The sequence below is a fragment of the Papio anubis genome, chromosome 10 (genome assembly GCF_008728515.1).
Source record: "Papio anubis isolate 15944 chromosome 10, Panubis1.0, whole genome shotgun sequence".
NCBI lineage: Eukaryota > Metazoa > Chordata > Mammalia > Primates > Cercopithecidae > Papio > Papio anubis.
This window is the reverse complement of record NC_044985.1, coordinates 72,908,526-72,934,350: the sequence shown is the minus strand read 5'-3', so window position 1 is coordinate 72,934,350 and position 25,825 is coordinate 72,908,526. Positions and strand designations below refer to the sequence as shown.

The 25,825-nt window shown below is 35.1% G+C and overlaps 1 protein-coding gene across 6 annotated transcripts in view; it reads left to right on the top strand.

The window, feature by feature from the left end:
* Window positions 1-25,825, top strand: part of COL5A2 (collagen type V alpha 2 chain) — a 423,920-nt gene that overhangs the window by 206,538 nt on the left and 191,557 nt on the right. For 5 of the 6 annotated variants that reach the window (XM_021923787.2, XM_021923783.2, XM_021923785.2 and 2 more), the window contains one exon: window positions 23,431-23,605. The exons of the other annotated variant lie outside the window; for it this stretch is intronic. The gene's annotated coding sequence lies outside the window, so the exon portion shown is untranslated. The remainder of the gene's footprint in view (window positions 1-23,430; window positions 23,606-25,825) is intronic. 6 annotated transcript variants of the gene reach the window in all.

The following is a 25,825-nucleotide window of genomic DNA, read 5'->3' as shown; positions in this document are numbered from 1 at the left end:
CAGCTGATAGCTAATGTTCATAAAGCACTTCCTTAGCCAGCTTGTTGCCAAGAACTCGGTATGGAGTACTGACTTTAATTCTTATAGCATCTCTGGAGGTCAGTGCTATTTATCTCTACATTAAAAATGAATGTAAGAGAGATATGGTAACTTGACAAAAGGCATAAGCTAGTAAGTGGGCAAGATAGGTCTGAGACAAGGGCAATCTCATTCCAGAACCACATAACCATTAAACCATTCTGCCAACCTGTCTCTGACCTTATTGATAATAGCTCTAAAATGTTTCATAGGAATAAGGCCCTTTGTGCCATGAGTTCCACTGCATTATTCATTTAGCTGTCACCATCTCTCATCATTATAGCAATATTCTCTTAGCTGCCTCTCATGCCACCAGACATCTCTTCAAATTCATCCTACAACTGTTCCTAGAATTACCTTTCAATAACACAGGCCTGATCATAACACTTCTTGGTTATAAAGGTGTTCAGTTGTCTTTATGAACAAACTGAGACTTCTTAGCGTGGCATATAATGTCCTTTATAATCTGGCTGGAGTCCAGTTTTCCTTCACAGTCTCATCATCTGCAATTCTTCCTTTCTCAAACTTCTCAAATGTCCCAGCTATACTAAAATATACTTTGATTCCAAAACTAGAGCAGTTCTAGAGTCTTTTTAAAATGTTATTTTTTTACTGTCTTTTGAGAGTTCATGTAGGGGAAAAGTTGAAGTAGTAAGAAATTAAGTCAAAAAAATGTTTTGAGCTCAAGAAAATATAAAAGACATTGAATGACAGGTTAGGAGGCTTGGAATTTATTAAGTAGACAATAAAGAACTATTTAAGAGTTTCAAACAAGGAAATAAACCATCATGATGGTTCTTTAGAAGGATTAATCTGTTGGAGTGGGCAAAGTCAGATGGCAGAGAGATTCTGTCTGTTTACTTTACTACGAATCTCAAATGCCATGACCACTGCTAGGGACACAGTAGGTGTTTTATTAATATTTGCTGAATGAATGAATTCTAGTGTACCTTTTGAGTATTAGTGTCTACACAATATCATTTCCTTCCCCATGATCTTGATCTGTTTCTCATTTACACACTGGCCCTATCTCCTTTTCATCCATTTGATCTTTATATTGATTATTAGAGGATAATTTTCTAACTTTATTATTATAATCATTCTAATTCACATTCAACAAATCTTTAAATTTTATTTTTGTGTAGAGCCATGCCCCCCATCAATTTGAGGGCTTTTTCTACACTTGCTCACATGTAATCCTCACAAGAACCCAGTGAAATAGTGTCATTACTCCCATTTGGCATGTGACTGATGCCCAGAATTCATACCGTTAAGCAGGGTAGACTTCTGGCTCCAAGTCCTATTCTCTTTACATCACAGAAATTGAAAAATTCACATCATGATTTCTTTTTAGTCTCTGACTAAAACATGGTGATTGATTTGGTCCCACTTTAGCCGCTTTTCCTTAAAATGAAAATATCAAGGGTAAAGGAATGAAGATGGTATGGTAGCTCTATGGGGGAATAAGGTTGTGGGATTATTTCTTTTCTCAAAGAAGTAGAGATGCAAATATATAGTCTTGGGTAAAGAAAGAGATCCTGTGTAGTAGGGTGAGGACAGTTAAGAATCAAGGTTATTTAAAGAGTATGATAGGGGATGGAATTAAGTGCTGAAGTGGAACGTTCAGTTAGCCTTGGAAAGGAAGAGGGATACTTATCCCCAATGAAGGAAGAAAGTAGAGAAATCAGTAGAGGTCTAAGATACATTTTCAAGTAAGGGAGGGAAGGAGGTTGCAGAAAATAATATCAGTAGTGTTAGCCACTCTATTGAAGATTCTAGCTAAAGTGACTCCAGATCGTTTGGTCTCAGATACTTGGACAATTGGCCAAGTATTACTCTCTAGAGATGCATAAGAGCCTGGTTAAACTTTGTTTCTTGGCTAAGAGCATGGGTTATGAAATCAAATTGTTTGGGTTTTAATTTTGACTCTTTTATTTACCAAGTTCATGACCTTGGAAAGTTACTAGCCCTTTCGATGTTTTAGCCCTCATCTGTAAAATGGGATAATATAGTAGTAGCCTCATGAATTTGTTGCGCAGATTAAATCAGTTCATATATCCAAAGCTCTAGGACCTGTACTCTGTACACAGTAAGCCCTATTTAAGTGGGAGCTGCTGCTGCTATGTGTTTCATTTCCCTAGCAGTTTAAGCATCTTGAATATTGTTCATTCTTATCATATAGTAAATATTTTCATGGGAGATATGGCTTAGCTGTAGACCAGAAGTGAAAAGTGCTATTCTTCCTTCCTCATTTACGACTATACCCATGTACATGGAATAACACACAGATAGCTGGGCACAGTGGCTCACACCTATAATTCCAGGACTTTGGGAGGCTGAGGCAGGGGGATCACGTGAGGTCACGAATTTGAGATCAGCTTGGTCAACATGGCAAAAACCTGTCTCTACTAAAAATACAAAAAATTAGCCAGGCGTGGTGGTGGGCGCCTGTAATGCCAGCTACTCGGGAGACTGAGGCAGGAGAATCACTTGAACCCAGGAGGTGGAGGTTGCAGTGAGCAAAGATCACACCACTGCACTCTAGGCTGAGTGACAAGAGCAAAACTCCGTCTCAAAACAAACAAACAAACAAACCCCAAAACATAGATAATTACACTGGCCTTAATTCAGCTGACAGTTTGGGATTGAGTGGTGTCTGTGTTATTTGAATTGTTTTATGCTTTAATTAAATAATTAAGCAGGATTACTCAATCAAGATAACCATAGATAAAAGAACCACTTTTAACACCTAAATTTGGAACTCTGGAATAAAACTGCAGTGACCATTTATTGTACTTCAATTATATTCAAATCCCTTAATGACTTCTAAATTATTTTTGAATAAAGAAACTTGAATCCTGAATTACCATAGGAAACTATAACCAATCTACTCCCTATTTATAAATTAGTCAGCTGCTGGAGTTTTGCCATAACATACACAGTAAACCTCACACTTCAAGACCAACTGGAGAGAGAATTTAAGCTTTTCATTAATGATAGGTTCATTGCTTAAAAACTGCTACCTTATTTCAATATGACATGTAGACTATCTCAATTTTGGCTATTTTGGTCTATGCTTGCAATTAATGATAATTGCTGGTATAAAATTTCAATAGCCATCTTAGAGGATTTTAGTGAGAAAAATAATCCTGAGATAATATATGCCTACCTACTCTATATATTGCTAACTTCATTTCCTGAAAGTTTATTTTAATAAAACCTTTTTTGGTCTGCCAAAGAGAACTGCAGAATTGGCTACTCTTGTTACAAAATAATTTTGAAAAATTATTGTACAATTTTGAGTTAAGTCAACTATTAATTTTTTCCCAAGTCCTTCGAAATATTATAACAACCTATTTATTGGAATTATCTTTAAATACTTTAAATAGCCTTGTGGATACTTTAAAATTATACTAATGATATGGAAACATACCTTGACCAAGAATGAAATGAACATATGCAAAATGGCCAGATATGTTCAGAAACTTGAATTATTATTCCAACTACAAAATCTTTCAGAAATCACTGGAGAAGAATATTGGGTCATGAATTAGTCTATTTTCTCAAGTAGGATTAATTTGAAAACTATAGTGTAAATTCAATGGTAGGGAAAAAAGGATAAAATCACCAGGCTTATTTTTAAAAGCCACATATTACAAAAAGCAGAAAGAATTTGTAGTTTTTCTTCAATATACTATATGTATGAATGGATGCACAGAGTTTTATAGACTCAAACTCCTGATGATGAAATACGGTGTTTACTGAAAGATTTTTTCCTTATTAATAAATGTTTCTATGATACACATTTGATAATACTTCTTTGTTTCATTTTAAATTATTTTTCTTTCAAGAAAGTACATGCAAAATAAACTTGCCATTTTTACAAGAGCTGTTCTCTTACTAATACTCTAATAGTTGCTGCCAAATATTTCTAAAATAGTTTAAAATAAATTTCATTATTCACCATTTGTTTCTTCTCCAATTTTTTAAAACATTTTTTAAAACTTCTCTGAAATGCCAGACTTTGTTGCACAAATACAAATTATGAAATACACAGCTGTATCTAACAAATGAAAACTACTAATTTGTGACACTGAAAAAAGCACATTGCTATTATCAAAGAAACTATAACATTCTGTGGATTCAATACTTACCTTCCCTTTTTATGATATTTTAGAGCTAGTAGGAAGAACTATGTTTTTAAAATGTGTAGCTTAAACTATTTTGGGTATAAAGTATTTCCATGTGACTTAATAACAATTAATTTTATTCCTAGAAAAATTAGAACATGTATTGACTTTAAAGCTTTTGAATATTCATGAAACATTTCTTAAGAACCTATCATTGTTTAATACATTGAATTGATTACTGTATTGTGGTAGTTTTAAAACTTGAAATATTTTAGGCTGAGTGCAGTGGCCCATGCCTGTAATCCCAGCTCTTTGGGATGCTGAGATGGTTGGATCACTTGAGGTCAGGAGTTAGAGACCAGCCTGAACAACTTGGTGAAACCTTGTCTCTACTAAAAATACAAAAATTAGCAGGGTATAGTGACTCAGTTCTGTAATCCCAGCTACTGGGGAGGCTGAAGCATGAGAATCACTTGAGTCCAGGAGGCGTTGCAGCGAGCTGAGATCATGCCATTGCACTCCAACCTGGGCAACACAGAAAGACTCTGTCTCAAAAAAAATAAAATAAAAAGAAAGAAAATTTTTTTAGAACAAGACTTCCTAACCTGGTATGCCTTGTAATCTGTTCCTCAGTGTGACAGTGAGCATGTTTCAAATAAGAGTGCCCCAGGGGCAAATAAATGTGGTCATGTTGGGTTTCTCTGTGTGGAATTTTTCAAACTCTAATATGTGCTGTGAATCTTGAAGGGGAGTTGTGGGTACATGTTTCACAATCCCGTTTAACCACAGGGCTTCTTTTGGGGAGAAAGGAGGGGGTACACAGCACCTATTAACATAAGCGTGTATTAATGTACATTTTAAAATCTACTCTGTATCCCTACACCTTTAATTTTGTGCCTGCCAGCTGCTTGTGCTGTTGGTATCCATCACTTTGCTCCTCGCTTTTAACTTCTTGCACCATCTACAGTGTTCTCTTCTTGGCCCATCTGCACAGCAACCACAACTGGTCCATGCCTGTTTTTTCTCAGTTACCTGTGCTTGGGTCTCATCGCCATTCTACCTGTCTCAGATCCAAGGTAATCTCTTTTATCTGACAGAAACATTTCCTCCATCTCAATCTCACTTTTTTTGTTCTGTGTTGAAGTAGAGGGATAGTTTTTAGTCCTCAGAAGAATTGGTTTGATGTAGCTCTTTAAATTTTAAAATTCGTTAACTTTGGGTAGAAGCAATAGTGTTGTTTCAAGTTACTACACAGGCTTCTCTTTCTCAGAGACCATAGGCAGCTCTCCTCAGTCCAGAAGACTGAGTCTTATGGCTTTAAACACCTCTTCAGACTGTGTCTCCAACCACCAGTTTTTCCCACTAAGAAGATGTTTTGCTGTATCTGGCTCATTGTGCCAATCTTATTCCCCACTTATGCTGATTTTTTTTTCTCAAGGGAACCCTGCTCTCTGTATGCCCATTATTTGGCTTCAATTACATTTTGCCACATTTTCATACTGCAGTCTATCACATCTGTATGTAACTAAAACCCAAATATGAACAGAGTTCAAATTCTTTTCTATGAGGTTTCTCAGCCTCTTGTAGTCAAGGTATGTAGCTAATTGCTATTGGGATATCACCTATTTCCATTTGCTAAAATTCTCAGCTTCACCTCTAGCATGGTTAGGATGGTTCTTCTAATAAATTATTCTGTGAAACAAAGATATCCAACTAGAACTTATGAGTAATTTACTAATGAGTAACCTGTCATAATCTGGATTATATTTCTGGGTGAGAACTGAATTTTTCATATATTGGTGAATGACTAGAAAGTTCCACATTTTGTATTTTTTTTCTAGGAAGTTTGAAATATATGTTTTTTCAGAGATAAAATAACGTATTTCTGTTTACAACAACCAAATATGAAATCATGAGTGTTTGCAATGGTGCCTAAGTAAAATTGACAATATCAACAAAACTGTGCTTATGGAAGTCTAATTTGTTTTTATCATTAAACTGAGTGCTTTTGTGGATTCCACAATATTAGCTGTGAAATACTTCAACATCACATACCATGAATTTCTCCAGCCATAGGGGTTGTACTAAACACAATTTGTAATGGCATCAATAGAAGAAACACGGTTTCAACTCTTACTCTATCCAATGGTAAACAATCTTCTTAGCTAAATGGATTTTAAAAATCTCCCTTGACCATATTGCAGTTAAGAATGTGACAGATCAAAGCATGGCCAAAGGAAGGGGAAAAAGAATAATCAGAGAGAAAGATTATGTCTGTAGAGGAATAAAGAAAAGGCATAGATCTTTGGGACATTATACTTCTGGAGAATGCCAATATTGAAAGACATCAATTGATAAAAATTAAGCTTTGAGAAATTTCCTAAAGAATGTCTGAGAATAAAAACTATCCCAGTGGCACATGTGACATTCCAAAAGGTTCATATGGCATTGAATAAAGCTTTTTACACAGAGAAGATTTTGGGGAAACCCAGGAAGAGGAATTCTCCTTTGACTTCCAAAGGAAAAACTCTGGCTAAGGATTGAAACTGTCTTGTTTGCTGGAGAGTAAGAAGAAAGTTCATACTGGTTCCCAACTATATATTATTTACTTGTTTAAAACATTTTGGGTATGCCTTAATTAATCTTAGAATAAAACAGATATAGTATGCATACCATAGTTTGAGCTTAATCATCTTAAATAACCCATCACTAAGTTTTGATTTAAAGCACCTTTTCCAGATGCTAGATTTTATCTAACTGTTGCAATGAAGTTTCTGTGTCTGGAGTGGGTAAAACCAAAGAAGTAGCATCTTTTTCTGAAATACTGCTAAATTATGGTTCTATTGTGATCTGTTGAATTATTCAAATAGAAAAAAAAAAGAGAGCATGAACACTGCTCTCAAGAAACCTGGAATTGTTATAAATTATAAGAAACATTATTGTCATGAATCCTGATATGGTTTGGCTGTGTCTCCATCCAGATCTCATCTTGAATTTTCATGTGTTGTGGGAGGGACACAGTGGGAGGTAACTGAATCGTGGGGGTGGGTCTTCCCTTGGATGTTCTTGTGATAGTGAATAAGTCTCATGAGATCTGATGGTTTTAAAAGTGTGAGTTTCTCTGCACAAGCTCTCTTTGCCTGCTGCCATCCGTGTAAGACATGACTTGCTCCTCCATGCCTTCTGCCATGATTGTGAGGCCTCTTCAGCTACATGGAATTGTAAGTACATTAAATCCTTATAACTTGTGTAAGTAACCCAGTATAAGTAAGCCATACTTACTTCCTAGATACAATGGAGGTACAGGAATTGAGTAAATACAGCCATTCAAAATGGGAGAAATTGGCCAAAACAAAGGGGCTACAGGCCCCACACAAGTCTGAAATCCAAAGGGTGGCTTGCACCCTCTGAAGCCACAACCTGAGCTCTACATTGGCCCCTTTCACCATGGCTGGAGAAGCTGGGATGCAGGGCATCAAGTCCCTAGGCTGCACACAGCATGGGGACCCTGGGCCCGCTCATGAAACCACTTTCTCCTCCTAGGCCTCCAGGCCTGTGATAGGAGGGGCTGCCACAAAGGTCTCTGTCATGCCCTAGATATATAGTATATTGTATATACTATACATTATAGTATATCATGGTTTTTCTCAGGTATGGCTTTATCGGCAAAGTGAAAACGGACTAATACAGCAAATTGGTACTAGTAGAGTGGTGTGCTGCTGAAAAGATACCCAAAAATGTAGAAGCAGCTTTGGAACTGGGTAACAGGCAGACATTGGAACAGTTTGCAGGGCTCAGAAGAAGACAGGAAAATGTGGAAAAGTTTGGAACTCCCTAGAGACTTGTTGAATGACTTTGACCAAAATACCGATAGATATGGACAATGAAACCCAGGCTGAGGTGGTCTCTCATGGAGATGAGGAACTTGTTGGAAACTGGAGCAAAGGTTGGGATATGGACAATGAAATCCAGGCTGAGGTGGTCTCAGGTGGAGATGAGGAGCTTATTGGGACCTGAAGCAAAGGTGACTCTTGTGTTTTAGCAAAGAGACTGGCAGGATTTTGCCGCTGCCCTAGAGATTTGTCGGAGCTTTGAACTTGAGAGAGCTGATTTAGGGTATCTGGCAGAAGAAATTTCTAAGCAGCAAAGCATTCAAGAGGTGACTTGGGTGCTGTTAAAGGCATTCAGTTTTAAAAGGGAAACAGAGCATAAAATTTTGGAAAATCTGCAGCCTGACACTGTGATAGAAAAGAAAATCCTATTTTCTGAAGAGAAATTCAAGCCAACTGCAGAAATTTGCATAAGTAATGAGGAGCCGAATGTTAATCCCCAAGACAATGGGGAAAATGTCTCCAGGGCATGATAGTTAGTTTTCTAACACTGCTGTAATGAATGACCACAAATCTAGTGGCTTAAAACAGTACAGAGTTATTATCTTACATTTCTGGAGGAAGAAGTCTGAAATGTGTCTTATTTGGCTAAAATCAAAGTATAGGCAGGCTGTGTTCCCTCTGGAGGTACTAGGGGACAATCAATTCCTTGTCTTCTCTAACTTCTAGGTCCTCCTGCATTCCGTCTTGTGTCCCCCTCTTCTGTCTTTAAAGCCAGAAATGTTGCATCTTCAGATTGCACTCTTTGACTATGACTCTTGTTTTCATTACCATGTCCCCTTCCCTCACTGTGTTCTTCCTGCATTCCTCTGCCCCTTATAAGGACTTTTGGAATTACACTTGGCACACTTGGAGAATACAGGATAATCTTCCCATCTCAAGGTTCTTGATCATCTGCAAAGTCCCTTTTGGCATGCAAGGTAACAGGTTCCTGGGAGTAGGTCATGGGCATTTTGTGAGGCCATTATTCTATTATAATTATTAACATTTAAAAAATCTGAAGATAAACATTAAAAATGTAAAGTTCCAGAGTCTCTTAAAAAAATCAGAAGTTCTGTCAACACTCGAGTCTATACTCGCTATGATGATGATCAGCTAGAATTGAATATCTGGTAGTTCCTTTGTAAACACCTTGTTGCCCTTCAGTTGACCAAAGTTCATTTGAGATGACTTTGCTAACTGATATTACCTGCCTAGTCTCTAAGGCATTTGAACTTTTATTTTCTGTGTAAAAAGAATACCTAATTCTATTTTAAACAGAGTATAATAAATATTTTATTTTTCTAAGTAATTATTACCCTTTTTAAAAACTGACCTCTGATTATAATTTGGTTTCTTTGAGTCCCCACCCAAATCTTATCTTGAATTAGAATCCCCATAATCCCCACGTGTCAAGGGAGAAATCAGGTGGAGAGCAGTTGGATCATGTGGGCCATTTCCCCCATGCTGTTTTTGTGATAGTGAGTCTCACAAGATCTGATGGTTTTGTAAGAGGCTGTTTCCCCTTTGCTATGCTCTTCTCCTTCCTGTCACCTGTTGAAGAAGGTGGCTTGCTTCCCCTTCGCCTTCTGCCATTATTATAAGTTTTCTGAGGCCTCCCCAGCCGTGCTGAACTGTGAGTCAGTTAAACCTATTTCCTTTATAAATTACCCAGTCTCAGGCAGTTCTTTACAGCAGTATGAAAATAGACTAATACACTCTCAGGCAGTTCTTTACAGCAGTATGAAAATAGACTAATACACTCTCAGGCAGTTCTTTATATAGCAGTATGAAAACAGATTAATATATTTTCTTAGTGATACATACAAATATTCTAGTTCTGTTTAGAATCTTATTTCCTACTGAAAGTTTATCCTTTTGAATTTTGAATTAATGCTTCAAGTTCATGATCCATTTTCAATGTACAGGAAAAATCAGGTCTTTGAGGCTGCAAAATGGAGGCCTAGTTCCTGGTAAGTGATTAATTATCAAGATGGTGATGCTCAGTGGGATCTCTGTGGAGATGTCCCGCTGTCTGCCTCATTTGCATTTTAAAACATCAAGAAAGAAATAAACCAACATACTTATATTTATGACATATTGATCACATTTATATTGGAGCAATGCAAAATTCTCAAACAGAAGAGGAGAAACATAGCTGAAGCTATTTCAGAAAATTAGAATAAATTTTGTTTTATATATATTTATTTTGATGTTGAATGGAAACAATAATAGCTCACAAACATATTATATTCCCAAGACCCATTGACAGTTTCAATTATGATGGAAGTATTTTGTTCTGTGAAAATACTGATGAAGATTAGCTCTGTTTTCCCATCCAATAAAAGCTATAAAATGGTTCCAAAATATAAATGGTGATTTTTAAGTTTATTGAATGCAAAACTGAGCCTTGAGATATTCAGTGTCAAGGAAATCCAAAGTTCATCAAATGTAGAGTTATAATTACTTTGCCACATTTATCGTTGTATTTTGAGTTTCATAAATTTCTCTGAACAAATGGAAAATTTGTGCCAAATAAGAATTTATATTTGGGTTTATTATTAAAAGTACACATTTATAGTCTGTCATTGCAAGTTTGTTTGGTCTATAGTGGTTGGACATATTGCCAAAATCACTATAATGTCAGCAATTATGCATATTTTAGCTTTTACTACAGTAATGTTCTACTTATATATCATGGAACTCATTAACTTCTCTGAGGTGCATTTCTTAATTACCCCAGACCAATGTCATTCCTCAGTCCTATGAATTCCTTTGCCACTTATTATGTGTATCATTTCATATATAATTTAAGAAAATCTTTTTTTAACAGCAATATTGACTACTATATTCATTTGCTTGAGCCCAGCTGTCTTTTTTTTGCTGTTACTGTCTTACAAAATTATCATTTCTAAGACCTTATTCTTATCCTCTTTTGTAAACTCTGTCAAATAAGAGATAAAATTGAAAGAACAATAAAAGAATAAAATGGGAAGGGTGGCATAACTTCTAAAAAGATGCTAACAAATAAAGCATATATGGTGGAGGAAATAGTGTTCCTGAAGTAAAAAAATTACAAATGGAATAGGAAATTATTAAGGTATACATTTAAAAAACCTTTCTCGAACTGAGGTAAACAGTAAACTTCTAGATCAAAAGAGTAAACCAGATTCCAGATAAAAATAGTAATACTCAATTGTGAGTCAGATCCTGGAATTATTTGGCTTCAAGAAAAAAGAAAGACCTTACAACATACAGAGAATCCTTTCTAATCTAAATGTAAGAGGTAATGAAGTATGACATTTAGAAGAATAGGAGAATAAAATCTTTATGATTCCAGAGTAATACATACTGTTTAAACAAGATACACAAATTGCTAACTATAAAGGAAAACATTGCTAAATTAAACTACATTAAAGTTAAGAACTTATTATTATCATAGGTTACCATTAAAAGAGTGAGTGGGAGTATATTTGTCATGTATTTGGCACACACACATATATATATACTTGTATATATAAAGGTCTTACATATCCATAAAGAATGCTTGCAAATCAATAAGAAAATGTCAGATAACCCAGTGGAAACATTGGCAAATGACTTGAATAGACACTTCACGATAGGAGATATCTTGGTAGCCCATAGACCTGTGAAAAGGATCTCAAATTTATTTGGTCATCAAGCAAATTGCAAATTAAAACCAAAATGTGATGCCACTCTATACCCATCAGAATGGCTAAAATGACAATGTCAAGTGTTGGAGTGGATGTATAGCAACTAGAACTCTCATCAGTTATTGATAGGAGTTGTAAATCATTATAACCACTTTGGAAAACTGTTTGTCAATATTTACTAGTGATGAACATATTCATACCCTATTGCCCAATAATTCTACTCTGCAATATATATTTCACATATGTTGCCCAACAGGCATGTGCAAGAATATCCATAGCAACATTGTTTGTAATGGCCCTGTGTCAGATATTGCCAAGACAACTCAGTTTTGATGGTTTATAGAACTCACAGGACTCAGCACAACTAGAGTCATGCTCATGGTTATGATTCATTACAGTGAAAGGATACAAAATAAAATCAGGACAAGGAAAAGACTCATGGGGCAAAATCCAGAGGAAACATGGTGCAAGTTCTCAGAGTCTTCTCCCAATTAATCACACAGGACACACTTAATTCCTAGAGCATCAAGTTGTGATAACACATGTGAAATGCTGTCTATCAGAGAAACCCATTAGAGACTCACTGCTGAGAGTTTTTTTTTTTTTTTTTTTAATTGGGGGATAGACAAATATGCAGCCTCTGCCTGGACCATAGCAGAATTCCAGACTCCCAGAAGGAAAGCAGGTGTTCAGCATAAACCACATTGTTTCTACAAACCATTTGGGCACAATGAGACACTATTACCAGTAACTCACTCCAAAATCCAAGTTCTCACATGCTAGTCAAGGGCCAACAGTAGATGCAGCCTTGTCTAGGGATAGCATTATGCCCTGCTATGTTAACTCTTTTCTGCATAAGCTCCAAACTGCAATTAATTAGGAGCTAAAAATTCTAACAGCAGTTAAATGGAACAGTGAATAAATAAATTATGGTATGTTCATACAATGGATTACTTTACAGAAAATGAGAATTATATTCCAAAACTCATATGCAACAATATGGCTGAGATATAATGTTGACTAAAAGAAGCAGGATGTAAAAGGATACATATTGCATCTTTATGTTTGTGGGAAGTTCGAAACTAGATGAAATTAAACATCATAATGTTTGAAGTCACCTAGGGAGACTAAGAATCTGAGTGTTGATTACATGTTCACTTTGTGACTATCCTTTGGGTGAAACACGATTTTTGCTCTTTTCAATATTATGTTCTACAGCAATAAAAAGTTTACTAATAAACATTTCTTAACATAAAAAAATAATAAAGACTCTTGCGTATATTTAGGCAGAAGGAGGAGATGATTTAGTAAGAAAGTAAGAGATTTTTCTGATAGTTCTCTCTGTCATTAAAACAATTAAAAATATGTGCTATTTAGAGAATGTTTATGCCAGAAACTCTACTGAGTCATAGTATGTAACCCTGACGTCTCCAGTATAGCAGACACTGGACTCATGTGGCTACTGAGGACATGAAATGTGACAGTCCAAATTGATATATGTGACATGCAAATGCTATAACTGCATGGTATAGCTCTATGGTATAAGTATAAAATATACACTATATGTAGAATTCTCAGTATAATAAAGAATGTAATATCTCAACAATGTTTTACATGTTGAAATGATGTGTATTATTGAACCTATTGGGTTAAGTATAATTAGTATTTTTATTTAAATGATAAATATTTAAATTAATTTTACCTTTTTAATGTAACTGCTAGAAAAATTAAAACTATAAATATGGTTTGCACTATACTTCTATTAGCACTAATATAGATCATGCTATTAATTCCTTACATTAAACCTGGAAAGTAAGGAGTAGTCTCATTTTACAGATAAGAACAATGAGATTTAGGAAACGAAGTAAAAGTATGCATTATCTAATTTGCAAAGGTTTCATAGCAAGTAATTAGCAGAGCTAAAATCAGATGTTTACATGATTCTAGGTCCTGTGCTTTTCACCTCCTGCTATACTCTCAGAAGACCAGGGTGCCTCATCTACGGAATTTTCAGAGGAGAATGGGTTTAATCCAAGTATTCTTTATCTAACCAGGCTGAAACCTTTATGTAAAGTCAACAAGAAAATATTTTTATGTATCCAACGACTCAGGAAAATATACTACTTATGTAGCTACCCTACCAAAATCTTCATTTAAATATGCAATTCAGCCAATATGTAGAAAAACTAAAATATTCTTGAATGGGAAATTCATGGTGTGAAAAAGCTGATGGTGGGCTTTGAGTTTATGTAAACATAAAAATGAGTCTATTAAAAGGGAAATATAATTCCTTAAAATTCTTGAGTAAAATAATACAATAATAATGATTTCAAAATTACAGAATATAAAAACAAAAACTAGGGTGTGTGTAGTGGAATGGGACTAGGCTGAGGATGTATAGTTTGCAGTTTACTTAGGAGGAAGTTAATAGATGCTATTTCTTTCTTGAACTTGATAAACTGACAACTGTATGCTTAATCAATGCTATAAAAGATACAAACGTAAACACTAGTGGAACTAAAAAGAGAACACATAATTTACAACATACTGAAAGTAGATATCGGAGGTAACATAGACCATCAAATAAAAGAGAGAAAACAAAGAAAATAGCTAAGAAGCAAAAATAAAACCGAATCTTTAAAATAAGATGACTGAAAGAGCAAATGCAGATGCTTCCTGACTCACAGTGGGGTTATGTGGTGATGAACCCATTGCCAGTGGAAAATATTGTAAGTCAAAAATTGACATTTTGTAGACCTGATGGCACCCTAAACACAATATCCAAAAAATTCTGGCAACACAGCACACTGTATGGGTTGTTTACCTTCGTGATTGCATGGCTGACTGGGAGCTGTGACTCACTGATGCTGCCCAGCATAGTGACAGTATCATACCACGTATCACTATCCTGGGAAAAAAATCAAAATTTAAAATTTGAGGTACAGTTTTTACTGATGGCATATCACTTTTGCATCATTATAAAGCTGAGAAAACTTAAGTTGAACAGTTGTAAGTCAGGACCATCTATACACTTCTTCCAACAATAAAACAATGGAATAAACTCCATTAAAGAAAACATTGAGTTGAAAGAAAAATATTCTGTTTAATTTTTTTTTTTGAATACCAAGGTAAAGCTGTAGTAACAAAGTTGTATTTAACGATCCTATAGTATCTAATTCCATTTGCTTTTCTGGTGACTACTTTTAGAGTTCTTTGGGTCTCAATTCTAGTCAACTATTTACAATGTTTATGTTTATTGGCAAGCAGCTACAGGAAGTAGAAATGTTAATGTCTCATTTTTAATTGTCATTGTTTACCTCAACTTATGGCTACATGTAGCTTTGATTTAGGAAGCAATAATAACTTTATTCTTTAATGGAAGCATTTAAAACTCTGTTTATCTTTCCTGGATCTCAGCCTCCAATTACCTAGAAACAAAATGAAAGCAGTGAGAGAAAAGACACAGACGCCAACAGGAAAACAATGATTTGTACCCTCAGTATAATGACCATATGTATTGATGGTGCTGAGACTATTATTACTATGTGCTTGCTTTTGATGGAAGTTTTCTTGCTCTATTTTGATAAAACTCTGAAATAGAAAACTAAGTATACTACAAATCCAGCTGTTTATTCTCTTAAATTTTATTCTTGTATCAGTGATTCTGGGCCATAGCAGCTTTGAAGGCTAAACTAGGTCTCAATATTAGTCACTCAACAGAAAGCATTTTTCTCAGGGGTGATTCCACCCACCCTTTAATTTCTCATAAGCATAAGAATTTTATTTCTGGTAGTTCTCGAGGCTGGGAAGTTTAAGATCAAGGAACTTGAAGATGAGCTCTCTGGTGAGGCTCTGCTTCCTGGTTCATGGATGGCCATCTTCTTGCTGTATCTTTACATAGGAGAAAGGGCAAGGGAAGTCTTTGGCTTCTCTTTTATAGGGGGACTAATCCCATTCACAAGGCTTCCTCCTTATCACCCAATCACTTCCCAAAGGAAACACCTCCAAATATAATTGCATTCAAAATTAGATTTCACTGTGAATTTGCAGGGGACATAAACATTCAGTCTATAGCAGCAATGAACGATATATTGTCCTGGAGAAACATGTTCGAGAGAAATCTTTTCCCTGAAACCCACTCCTCTGTAGTCTGCCTCAACCAGCTCATTGCCTGGCCTATTGTAGGAACTCAGTATATTATTTTATTTTACAAAAATGGAGTTTTATATAATACAGTGTTTTATAACCTATCTTTCTCACTTATAAAATAATTATGTAATAAATAGCTTCCTATGTGTTGTGATTATAGATACTACTACCCGATGTGAGGTGTGGAAGAAATGTCCTATTACTTTAATTTCACAATTACAGAAAAAAAAAAATATGAGTCTGAGTCCCTTACCCACCTGGCAAATTAGAACCTCATAATTTTAAATGCAGGTGCTTGTCTATGTCTCTAGTTTGCACAAAAATTCAGGAGGTTTATGAAGTGCCCAGAAAATGGAATGAGAGTGTCTGAGTCACCATGGTCAATGAGGACTTTCCCCTTATCCAAACCCTTGGAGTTACTTAAAGGCAAGTGGCTCTTCTGTTTCTATGCTCAGGCCCAGAAGGGTCTCTGTGTGAGGCTCCAGTCTCTCCTCTTCCACCAAGGAACCATTCTCCTAAAGGTCCTGCCACCTTCCTGGGATGCCCAAATGGGGCAGAATAGAGACCTTTCTTCCTTTCTAGTCATGTGGAATGTGTTTACTCTCTTGCTGTGTCACCCTCTGAATTCCTCCAACAAACTCCTCTCCACCTGAGCTTTCCCAGCAAGATCTGAGAAAGGCTTCCACTTCCTTCTCCTGATAGCAAAATCTCCTCAATGAAGAAAGACTGTCTTGTTGGAACAGGGAATGGAAAAATAGAAGATAACACAAAAATGTTATCTTTTTCTCTTTTTATTCTTCTTTAGTTATAAGAAACATACACACAAATGCTTTAATAGCTTCTACACATTCATTAAATATTTTATCTCTATCATCTCTGTCTATATATATCTACATATGTCCTTTTTTCTTAAGTTACCAGATGATCATAAGTTATCAGACAAAAAAGATACTCAAGTTGGGGGGTCAGGCTTGTTCTGTATGAACATAATAGGTATCCACATGAATCAGTATGTAGTTGCCTTAAATGCAGTTTTGTGGATATTTTTCCCCAATGTAAAACATTTTTAGAGAAAGGATCAAAGGCACCGGGTATGAATGAGAGTCCCAGATTTTGCTGAGGTCAACTTTCAGAAGGGGCTCACCTTTCTCTTTCTTTATTCTTTTATTTTCCTGCTACCCCTGGTAAAGTTAAAGTTCTTCTCTTCATGTGTTTATTTTTTCTTGTGGCAAAAAAGATATAACTTGAGATCTGCCCTTTTAAAATTTTAAGTGTATTGTTTACTGTAAGCACATTGTTATACAATAGCTTTCTAATAAGTTTTTCATCTTGCATGACTGAAACTTTATATGACTGAAAAGAAACTCCTCATTTTCCCATCCTCCTAGCTCCCGGCAACCACCATTGTACTTTCTGCTAAGTGAGTTTGACTATTTCAGATACCTCATATAAGTAGAATCCTGCAGTATTTTTCCTCTCTGACTTATTTCACTTAGCATAATGTCTCCAAGATTCATCCATGTTGTAGCATATGCCAGGATTTTCTAAGTGGCTGAATAATACTCTATTGTATGTATACACTTACATATTTTTTTGATCCATTCGTTAGGTTATTTTCACCTTTTGGTTATTGTGAAAAATGCTGCGATGAATATGGGAGTACAGATATCTCTTCAATATTCTGATTTCATTGTTTTGGATAAATATCCAGAAGTGAAATGACTGGATCATATGGTAGCTCTATTTCTAATTTTTAAGGAATCTTTATACTGTTTTAAATTGTGGTTGCACTATTTTACATTTCTACCAACAGTGCATAAGCGTTCCAATTTGTCTACACCTTTGCTAACACTATTTATTTTTGGTTATTTTTAAAAAACATAATGACATCTTAGCAGGTATGAGGTGGTATTTCATTTTTGCTTTGATTTGCATTTATCTGATAGTGATGAGTGTTTTTACATGTAATTAGTAATGAGTATTTTTACATGTACCTGTTAGCCGCTTTTAAGTTTTCTTAGAGTAAATATCAATTTAAGTCATTTGCCCATTTTAAATTGGGTTATTTATTTTCTTGCTGTTGAGCTGTAGGAATCCTTTTTGTGTAATCCTTTATATATTTTGGGTATGAATACTTTATCAGATATATAGTTTGCAAATAGTGTCTTCCATTCTGTGGACTGCCTTTTGACTCTCTTGTTTCTTCTGCTGGGCAGAAGTTTTTTAGTTTGATGTATTCCGTTTTTTGTTCTTTTTTTCTTTTTTTTGAGATGGAGTCTTGCTCTGTCGCCCAGGCTGGAGTGCAGTGGCGCGATTTCAGCTCACTGCACGTTCTGCCTCCCGGGTTCACGCCATTCTCCTGCCTCAGCCTCCTGAGTAGCTGGGACTACAGGCGCCCGCCACCATGCCCGGCTAATTTTTTGTATTTTTAATAGAGACGGGGTTTCACCGTGTTAGCCAGGATGGTCTCGATTTCCTGACCTCGTGATCCACCTGCCTTGGCCACCCAAAGTGCTGGGATTACAGGCGTGAGCCACCACGCCCAGCCGATGTATTCCCATTTTTAATTTTTGCTTTCATTTCCTGTGTTTTTAGGGTCATATCCATAAAATCATTGCAAAAACCAATGTCATGAAACCTTATCTCTGTGTTTTCATCTAGGAATTTTATAGTTTCAGGTATTATGTTTAATCCATTTTTCATTGATTTTTGGGTATGGTGTTAGATAAAGGTCCAATTTCATTCCTTTGCATGAGAATATCCAATTTTTTCAGCAGAACTTGTTGAACACACTATCCTTATCCCATTGTGTATTCTTGGCACCCTTCTCAAAGATCAGTTGACCATAAATGTCTAATGTTATTTTGGGATTCTCTATTTTAATCCATTGGCCTGTATGTGTCTGTCTTTATGGCAGTACCATACTATATTGATTATTGTAGCTTTGTAATACAGCCGATTTGTTTTAAAATCAGGAAGTATAATATCTTCAGCTTTGTTATTTCCCAAAGTTATTTTGGCCAGTTGGAATCTTTGTGGCTTTATGTGTATTTTAGAATTTTTTTCTATTTCTGTAAAAATTGTCATTAAGATATTGATAGAGATTGCATTAAATCTGTAGATTGCTTTCAGTTGTATGAATATTTTAATAATCTTAACTCTTTCAATGCATGAACATAGAATATGTTTTCATTCATTTGTATCCTTTATAATTTCATCTTTAATGTCTTGTAGTTTTTAGTGTACAAGTCTTTTGGTCCCTCAGTTAAATTTTTTCCTAAGGATTTTATTGTTTTTGGTCCATTTGTAAATGGGATTGTTTTCCTAATTTCCTTTTCAGATTGTCCACTGTTCGTGCATAGAAACACAATTGAGTTTTGTATGTTGATTTTTGTATCCTGGAACTTTACTGAATTTGTTTCTTAGATCTGATAGGTTTTTTTCGTGTGTGTGTGGGGGTGGGGGCAATCTTCAAGATTTTCTACATTTAAGATCGTGCATCCGTGAACAGGGATAATTTTCCTTCTTCCTTTCCAATTTGGATGACTTTTATTTCTTTTTCTTGCCTAATTTCTCCGGGTAGGACTTGTGGTACTATGTTGAATAAAAGTGGCAGAAGTGGATGTCTGTGCCTTTTTTCCTGATTTTGGAGGAAAAACTATCAGTTTTTCATTGCTGAGTATGATGTTCACTGTGGGCTTGTCATACATGACCTTGTTATGTTGTGATAATTTCTTTTTGTTCCTAGTTTGTGGAGTCTTTTTATTTTGAAAGCATATTGAATTTTGCCAAATACCTTTTGTACATCTATTTCTATCATCCTGTAATTTCTATCCTTTATTCCGTTAATGTGGTGAATCACATTGATTGATATTTATACGATGAGCCATCCTTGCATCCCAGGAATAAATCTCACTTGGTCATAGTATGATCCTTTTAATACACTGTTGAATTTAGTTTGCTCATATATTTTTGAGGATTTTTGCATCTAAATCATCAGGGATATTAACTTGTAGTTTTATTTTCTTGTGGTGTCTTTCTCAGGTTTGGTATCGGAATAATGCTTGCTTCATAAATCGGGTTTCAAAATGTTCCTTTCTCTTCCATTTTTTGGAAGAGTTTGCAAAGAATTGCCACTAATTCTTTAAGTGCTTGGTAGATTTTATCATTGAAGCCATCTGGTACTGAGTTTTTCTTTTTGGAGAGGTTTTTGATTACTGATTCAATCTCTTTACTGATTATTAGGTCTGTTTGGGTTTTCTGTTTCTTTATGATCCAGTTCTGATAGGCTATATGTTTCTAGGAATTTATCCATTTTTTCTAGGCTATCCAATTTGGATAATCTATAATTGGCTTATAATTGTTCATGGTAGTCTCTCATAATTCTTTTTGTCTGTGGCATCAATTGTAATGTCTCCTTTTTGATGTCCATTTTACTTTTTTTGTCTTCACTCTTTTTTTCTCAGTCAAGTGTAAAGTTTGTTGGTTTTGTTGATTTTTTCAAAAGACCAATTAATTTTGTTGATTTTTCTATTGTTTTTCTATTCTCAATTTCATTTATTTCCTCTCTAATTTTTATTATTTATTTCTTTCCCTCTGCCAACTTTGGGTTTAGCTTTTTTTTTCTATTTCTACTTCCTGATATATAGAATTAGGTTGCTTTAGATCCTTCTTTTTTAACATAGACATTTATTACTTTAAAGTTCCTTCAGAACTGCTTTTGCTGCATCCCATAACTTTTAATATGTTGTGTTTTCATTTTTATATGTCTCAAAATATTTTCTAATTTCACTTTTCATGTTCTTATTTTGCCCATTGGTTGTTCAAGAATGTGTTGTTAAGTGAATTTTTGTTTTCTTTCTGCAATTGATTTCCAGTTGCATTATATTGTGATCGAAAGAGATACCTATATGATTTCAATCTTATAAATTAGTTAAGATTTGTTTTGTGACCTAATATGTGATCTATACTGGACAGAAGAATGCATATTCTGTGTCTGTTGCGTGAAATGTCCTGTATATGTCTCTTAGGTCTACAGTGTTCTTCAAGTCCTCTGTTTCTTTATTGATCTTCTGTCTGGCTATTCCATCCATTATTAAAAGTGGGTTTTGAAGTTTCTTACTTTATTATTGTTGGTGTCTATTTCTTCCTTCACGTCTGTCAATATTTGCTTTATATATTTAGGTGGTCTGATATTGTTTGCATATATATTTATAATTGTATCTTCCTGGTGAATTGAACTTTTTATCATTAGGTAATGTCATTCTTCGCTTCTTGTTACAGTTTTTGACATAATGTCTATTTTGTCTGTATAAGTGTAGCTATTCCTGTTTTGTTTTGGTTACCAATTACATCGAATATCTTTTTCCATTCTTTTGTTATGTGTGCCTTACATTTAAAGTGAGTCTCTTATAGACAGCACATAGTTGGATTTTGTTTTTATTTTAATCTATTTAGCCACTTTGTATTTTGATTGGTGAATTTCATCCGTTTACATTTAAAGTAATTACTGGTAGAGGAGAACTTACTGCTGTTTTGTTAATTTGTTCAGACATTATTTTCATGAGCTTACCGAGCATCTTTATTTATGATGTTTATTTTGAATTATATGTTAGGTAATTTGTAACCTGTATCTTTAGGGTCAGTTTCTGGAGATTTATTTTGTTGCTTTGATTGGGTCATTTTTCCCCCATTTGTGTTGGTGTCTGCATATTTGAAAAACAAACCACCTCCCCAACTCTTTGTAAACTAGCTTTATAATAGGGAAAAACTTTCACCAATCGGCCCAAGTAGAGATTCTGAAGGCCTCTCAAAGTTTTTCTGTGGATGTGTCTTTTCTGGGCTTTGCATGTATAGATTTCTATTTAGAAGAATTTGCTAGTTTCGTTTTTTCAGGAGTTCGTAATCTTTTGCTTTCTCTGACATCTGCCATCCTGTGGTGGGCCCTCTGACCTGCTGTCAGATCATGCTCTCTGAGCAGCAACATGCCACTCAGATCTTTTATACTCTTCATGGCTCGTGGCATCTAGAGTATGCTAGGTCCCATCTGCATTACCAGAAATTCAAGAAAGAAACCAGTCCCTTGGGCAGCCCCTCAAAAAGTTGGACTGTTGGACATGTGTTCCACTTTTCTCTTTCCTCCTTGAGTGCGATACTGTGGTTCCTCTGGAGAAGCAGCATATACCCAGTTCTTTTTCTGTTCTCACTGGCCCCCAAGCATCTAGAGTATGTCTGATGTTATCATTGCTCCAAGATAAAAACCTCCCTGAAAAGTCAGAACATTGAATGTATGAGCTCGTCTCCTCTTTCTCTCACCAGGGAGTATCCAGAAGCTGGTAGTTTCCTTTCAATCACATGGTGCTCTGTCAGGCAGAGGGACTATGGTGAGAGGGTGACAGAAATTTTTCTACTTGCTTCAATGTGGCTGGCTTTGTGTTCTCCTGGGATGCAGATGCCTCTTAATTGGTTTCTGGATTTCTCATAAACAGAATTAGTCCATATATTGTTATTGATTTGATGTTTTGTGAGATGAAGGAGGTGTTTTTATTACTACATCTTGCTGATGCCGCTCCTCAATCATTCCTCTATTTACTATTAGGTTTTGCTATTTACACGTGCTTTTGTTTGCTGAGTTTTGGGGAATGTGATCACTAACAAATCATGCTCTATGATTTTTATCTGTAGTAGAGAAAATAGCTAGGAGATGTAGACATACTGACAGATACTATTTATTAAGCACTTTTATTGCATCAGGACATACCTGAAGTGTTTATGAGATGATATTTAATATTCATAAAAGCATTGTAGGCATATTGCCTTTATTTTTCAATTTCGTAAAGGTGAAAACTAGTGCACAGAAGTAGTAATATGTAACTTTTTCAAAGTCATGCAGCTTATTAATAGAAGAACTAGGAATTAAACACAGGCAGTTTAACTTCAGAGACTGTACCCCAGGAGTCAGAGACAGCACATATTAGCTCTGCACTCATGTAATTTAACTCACTGGTTGTTCTACAAGTGAAAAAGTGTAAGAAACAAAACAAAACAAATCAGTATGGTAACCACACAAATAAAAGAATCAGAAAACCCTCCACATTTTGTGTTCAACTTAGAACATATGTGTGAAATGGTGTTTTTTTGTTTGCTTATTTGTCTTTTTTTTGTTTGTTTGTTTTAAAAGTTAAATATTCTTATTTTTCATAGCTGGAAAATATCCCTTTTTGCTGAAAAACTATTTTTCCCCAAAATGCTGATTATATTCTCTGTGTTATAAATGGGAAAATAAAACAGGCCCTCACCAGATTTTTCATTTAGCAAAACTATACAAAGAGAAGAAATCTGATGTTTGGCCAAATTTGAATACAGATTTCCCTGAGAGTCTGACTGTGAAAAATAAGCTATGGTAAGAGTTTTTTAGGTTAAGATAATACTAAACACTATATTCAAGATGGGATAGATGATTGCCATTTTTCAACTAGTCCATCTGGGTCAGTTTGATACTAGTATTTTTCTTTATTTTTACCTCATTAGGAACTAAATCCTGTTGTATCAAAGGTCTTGAGAACTCTGGCCACCTGCCACTCATCTGTGCTATACCCAATAGCAGCTTTTGGATCCTAGAGTTGCTGCTGTCTCTCATACCACAAAACCACCTTCTCCTGATTCTCTAGGAAGACTGCTGAGAGTCAACATTGAGCCACTGGTGGTATGTATTGTATAAAGAGTTTTGATTAAGCTTGATTAATTGTCCCTCAGGATAGTTTTAGTATTTATACCCCATAATATCTCTGTGTTATACCAATACTTCTTATTAATATATAAAAATCCTTGCTAATTTTATAATTGTAAAATGTCTCGTTGTTTTGATATACATTGAGGTTGATTTATTTTTTATTAACTTGTATTCTTTTGTGACACGCCTGCTTGCATATCTTGTCTGTTTTTCTGTTAAAATATTTTAATTGGTTTTTAAGAATTCTTAGCAAATCAAGTATATTGACTCTTTGCCTTTCATATAAGTTGCAAATATTTCCTCCAGTTTTTTTTATACGTTCTTACTTTCACTTAATGGTTTTTGGATGCATAGAAATTTTTGACTTTTCAATTTGAAAAACTTATGTCATGCTTATAATTGCTATTCATGCTTCAAAATTATATTTTCTAGTTTTTATTTTTTAATATTTTTTTTTTTTTTGAGACAGAGTCTCACTCTGTCACCAGGCTGGAGTACAGTGGCATGTTCTCAGCTCACTTCAACCTCCGCCTTTTGTGTTTAAGTGATTCTCATGCCTCAGCCTCCTGAGTAGCTGTGACTATAGGCGTGTGCCACCGCGCCTGGCTAATTTTTGTATTTTTAGTAGAGACAGGGTTTTGCCATATTGGTTAGGTTGGTCTGGAACTCCTGACCTCCAGAAATCTGCCCACCTCGGCCTCCCAAGGTACTGGGATTACAGGCTTGAGCCAACGTGCCCAGCCATATTTTCTAGTTTTTTAAAAATAGTTTTCTGTTTCATATTTTATTATATCCCTTTCTATATTTTACCTCTCTCTAAATTGGAATGGCAAGTTATTTCTGGGAAATTTCCTGGTGTAAGACAGGGAACTAACTTTATTTTTTACATGATTAGTCAGGGACTTCAGTATCTTTTTTTTTTTTTGGTTGTGTTTAATTTTTGACATGCATTTCGCTCATTGGAGAAGAAACTTTTTTTTTTTAATTTAGATTTTATCCTCAGTTTACCTCTCCACATCAGGAAACAGGCAGTTATTTTTATGAAAGCATCCTTTCATCTTACTCTTTTTCCCTCTCAGCTTCCTTTGGCACCACCCCTCCTTCCCTGTTGTTATTTCTCATCTTCATATTTAATATATTTTGTATAATTTTTCTTAGAGGTATCGCAATGTGACAGAATTTTCTTAACTGAACTTTTTACTGAAGTGTAGTGTACATACAGAAAAGCACATGTATAATTTGTATACAACCCACACAATAAATTTGCTTAGAGCAAACAGACCCTTATAGCTAGGGCACAGGTAAGTAAACAGAATCTTATGAGCAACCTAGAATGCTCCCCTAATATCCAGCTACAGTCAGTACCATCTATCCCTTCCCCTCAAGTTAACTATTATTATGAATTGTAACACCAAAGTTTACTTCATGTAAATAGAAATATACAGGATGGAATAACAATGTAGCTCCTTTTGCTCATCATGTTTGAAATATTTTTGCGTAATTGTGTGTAATTATAGATCATTCATTTTCATTGCTGTATGATCATAACCACAAATTTATTTATCCACAATGTTGTTGATACACATGTGGGTGGTTGCTGGCTTTTGGCTATTAAGAATGGTTCTGCTATAAATATTCTTGTGCATGTCTTTTCATGAACACACATTTCTCTACAAGTTGATTAGCTTTTTCTAGACTTCTTGGTTTATTTCTGAGCTTCCAACTGCCTAGCTTGGTCTAGTGTTCACAGAGACTCAGTGAATGAGGTGAATGATTTGAATTTGGAAAAACAGGAAATGGATATGGATTAGGCAAGTGTAGGCCAGGCTAGCTATTTGCATAGAATTCTGTTCAGTGTATGGCTTTGTTGCATTAACTCTTGTAAGTGAGATAGTCTGGAGGAGGAAAAAATGTTAAATTTGGATGAAAAGCTGGCTTTTCCATAATGGTTTCATTCAGTAATTATGTTGGTGGAGATTTTTTGTGTAAGTCATTTGAAGAAATGTATTGTCTAATGAACATAAGATATTTTGTTATAAAACTAATTTATATAGGAGCACATTTTTTAGCTGGACTGACTTAGACAAAACCCAGATATTTAACCTTTTTAATTGAAATTTAGTATTTATTTATTCATAGCCTTGAATGTTATCCATGAATTATTCTAATATACTCCTGGGAACACTCATGCTG